Here is a 4,167-nt window from a genome sequence, read left to right as displayed (position 1 = left end):
CAGGGTAGCACATGTCAAGATGAAGGCTACAAGTTCTCTCTCCTTTTTTTTAATGTAATAGAGCCTTGTTATGTAATTCAGGCTGATCTCAATCACAGTGATCCTCCTGCTTCAGCCTCTTGAGTGCTGGGATAACAGGAGTGCACTACCACACCCAACCATTGGAGCCCAAATTTCTGAGTGACTATCTATGTTGCACATACAACATGAGTGAAAAATAACCCTCTTGTTTTAAGTCACTAGGGAGTTTGGGGTTGTTTGGAATTGCATCATAATCAAGCCTGTTCTAACACAGAAATAAATGCCTTAAAGTATGAGGACATATCTAGCAAAATTCTAAAGGATGGCTCTATCATAAACCTTTGTAGCGGTAGCACATGGACATCCAGTTTGTTGACTAGGAGCATGAAGCTTTATGTTCCTTTCTGAAGAGTTCTGCTGTTATGATTTAGGTTTACAGCGTTACCTAAAACTCTGAGATACTCAGAGACAGAACTTTTGGAAGGTGATTCAGTCACAGGGGTGCTGTACTCATCAGTGGATTTATGGACTATTGAGCCCAGCCGCTGGGTGTGCTGCTAGGAGGTGGGGCCTGGTTAGAAGGGGTGTTGCTGGGAGGCAGGACCTAGGGGAGAATAGCTCCCTCTCTGCTCCTTTCCCTTTCTGTTTCTTGGCTGCAGCCATAGGAGCAGCCTTCCTCCTGCAGACCCTTCCTACAATGCCATCTCTCCCTTGGAGCCCAATGACCATGAACCAAAACCATAATCCACAATAAACTCAGAGGTGTCAGGAGTTGTGTCTTAGCAATAAGAAAGTGACTAAGACATCTGCCAAGGAATTACAGATCACAATCTATGATGATCCATGAAGTATGATGAAACCACAGGTAAATTGCTTAAATCCAGAAAATCTGAGCAGTGATGGGTTTTGAGACTGACAGATTAACTTGCTGATACCTATGGAAAGGTATGCTCTTTCAGTGGTTCATGTTTTATGAAAGATGATTCCTGCAAAGGGCTGGAGGGAGGCTCTCTTCATCTTGAGCGCCTACTGCTCACTCAACTCCACCTCATCTACAGCTTTCTATTCCCTCCATCTGGAGGCAGGTTCTTAATGCATGTGCTCCAGACTCAGCTAGTTTTAGAATGCTGATGTTAGTAAGCAGGAATTTTCCTCCACAAACTTCTTAGTACAAGAATTATTTTATTTGTATCAATCAAATCAGCTTTGTTGACCAGCTACCAGTCACCTAAAAGGTATTGATCTCAGCCATCATGGGAAAGGTCATCCCTGTTTCTAGAACTGCACAAGAATCCAGGAGGCACTTGTGGCTCTCAGTAAAGGGCAAAAGAGCTTCCGGGTCTTATGATTGCTGCTAGGAATCGCATCATGCCAGGCCACACAGACAAAGGGTGAGCAGCCCCCTTTCTCCATAGCAAATCATGGGAACACTTTTCCACAATCCTCCAGGCCACAACTGTCCCCGTGTGAACATATTCCATCCCACAAGAGGTCTGTCATTGCTAGAGAGCTGCACAGAAGCAGGTACAAGTCTGTAGCACTCTTAAGAATGAAGCACCATGCCTCCCTTACCTCAAGGATGGGCTGCTTCTGCTTTCTCCCCTCTTATAGGGCTTATCAAACACATGGGTATCTTGAGAGTGTTCTTGGGCACACGGGAGAATTCTAATGAATCAGGTGAATTGCAACATGAGCATTTACTGTAAGATCTCTATCTCACCTCCATGACCAAACAGCTCTAATCAGTCTCCATAATCTTTAACCCTCAGGGAATCCCATTGCTTCAATTCTTTTTAATCTTTTTATTTATTTATTTGGTACAGGGTCTCAATACACAGCTGAGACCTGTAATGATCCTCCTGTTTAGGCCTCCCCAGCACTGGAATTACAGGCACGCACCATCACACCTGGTTTCAGTAGCCTGTACAGTGTGCCTGGGGTTCTGGGACTGGCACAACATGCGGTACTGGGGATCAAACCTGGGTCCTTGTGCATGCCAGGCAGGTATTTAGACTGCTGAGCTATCTCCCCAGTGCCCCCCGCTGCCCCCATTGTTTTAGAATGCACCCAGGATTTAGTTGGTTACAACAATACACACAGCACTTAGGAGGCTGAGGCAGAAAAATCAAGTTTGACACCAGCCTGGGTACAAACTGAATTCAAAGCCAGGCTGCACTGTACAGCAAAACCCTGTCTCAAAAAGACACAGACACAGAAATGACTATCATCAAGGAAGAAGTTTGTACTCACAGATCACTAGAAATAGATGACAGAGTACTCCATGCAGGGAGCCACAAAGAAGTCCAGGGTGGGCCAGGAGGGAGAGAGCCCTTACTGTGGTTTCCACAGGAAGAAATGAGCAACACTGAGTAAGCAAGTTTAAGATGAGCTAGTCTGAATAATCTCAGCAAACTGTAGGGAATAGAAGCTGTCTTTAGTCATCTGGCTCTTGGCCCAGAAGTGATTAGGACAGAACAGTCCAGTGCCTAGGATCCCTGAGAGGCCTCAATAAGAGGCAGCCGAATGTGGGTACTGGGCTGGCTGCATATGAAGGCTCATCTGTACCCAAGTCTTTTACTATCTCTGGGTATACTTATGGAGATAGCATTCTCTTCAGGATCAGCTAGGCCCAGATGTCAAAGCATCAAAAATACAAAGGCATGCTGAGACACCTGGGCTACACCTCAGTCTCGGGAGGATTTTATTCCCAGCCTTCTCAACTTAAAGGACTTGCTTGCACCTGAAGGAGAGCTGTTGGTGCTGGCATCCAGCATCAGTTGCTGCCTCCTCCTGTCCCAACTCCAGCTGTAGGTGCTGTATTTAGCTTACAGTTCAACAGTGCCATGGCCCAGAGGACATGAAAGAGTGCCAGGAGGGACATAAATAGTACCATACCTACCAGGGAAAGGTCTGTAGGCCTAAACCACAGGGGCAGTGGGTCTTGGAGAACCCAAGACCTATAGGCCAGGCACAGCCCTCCAAACCTGATGCATCCTCTTTGCTCTTCCAACCACTTCTGCCCTACCTGACATCCTGAAGAAGTTGGATCACTCTCCATTGCTTTTCCTTCCTAACCCCAAACAGGACCTGAATGCATCTAGGCAGACCATTCTATAACCACACCTGATGTCTATTGACCACACTCTGTGTCACAGAGAAGCATGTCCCTGGGTCCCATCAGAATCAGAAAACAATAGAGCCAGGCAGATAGCTCCGTGGGCTAAAGTGCCTGCACAGGCAGACCCAGGGACCAGGGTTTGATCCCTGGCGTGTCATGCCAGCCCTGCCCCCAGGCTGTGCTGAGACTGTGACTGAGACTGAGTGTGGTGACTGGATGTGGTGGCACATCTGTAATCCCAGCACTTGGGAGGCTGAAAATGGGAGAATCACTACAAGTCTGATCTGCTAGTGAGACTCTGTAGACACTGTACTAAATACATTTTAAAAAAATAATCAGAAAACAGCAAAAAAAAAAAAATTGTTTTGTTTTTATTGCTAGTTTTCCCTCCAGGTGATGAGAACAATCTTTAAATATTCCAACCTTGCTTCCGCCCAATTAAAAAGGAACATTTTTTCTCTTCGCCCTTAAGACAAGACCTGTCTCCAGCCAACCAAGAACTGTTGTGGTTATGACCCTCCCTCACCACCACCATGGAACAAAGTAGCAAGGAGGGTCAGGACCCAGCAGGCACCAAGAGGAGCCCTTTCCTGGTATCACTGAGGCCACTAGTTAACTTGGAGGCTGCTGTGGAGGGGGGAAGGGCAGGAGGAGTTCTCAGATAGGAAATGGTTCTGCCTCTTATAGGAGGTAGGAGAGTGGTGAGCATTTGAGTCATTTTATGGACCAGGAACCGGAATCAAAAGCACAAGGAGGGCCGGCCAAATAACTCATCGGATTAAAATGCCTGCAATCAGAGGGCCAGGGGTTTAATCCCTGGGCCTGCCCCCAGGGAGCATTGAGCTAGTAATTGAGATTGGGTGTGGCAGCACTTGCCTGTAATCCCAGCTCTTGGGGGCCTGTAAACAGGCAGATAACTATGAGTCCGATCTAGCAGTGAGACCCTGAATACCCCCTTGAACCTTCCCTAAAATACAAAAAAAAAAAAAAAAAAATTTGAGAGGGCCAGAAAACAGCAATGTCCTCAA

Source organism: Octodon degus, unplaced genomic scaffold (assembly GCF_000260255.1).
Source record: "Octodon degus isolate 3935 unplaced genomic scaffold, OctDeg1.0 scaffold00058, whole genome shotgun sequence".
In the NCBI taxonomy this organism is placed as follows: Eukaryota; Metazoa; Chordata; class Mammalia; order Rodentia; family Octodontidae; genus Octodon; species Octodon degus.
This window is presented reverse-complemented; position numbering follows the sequence as displayed.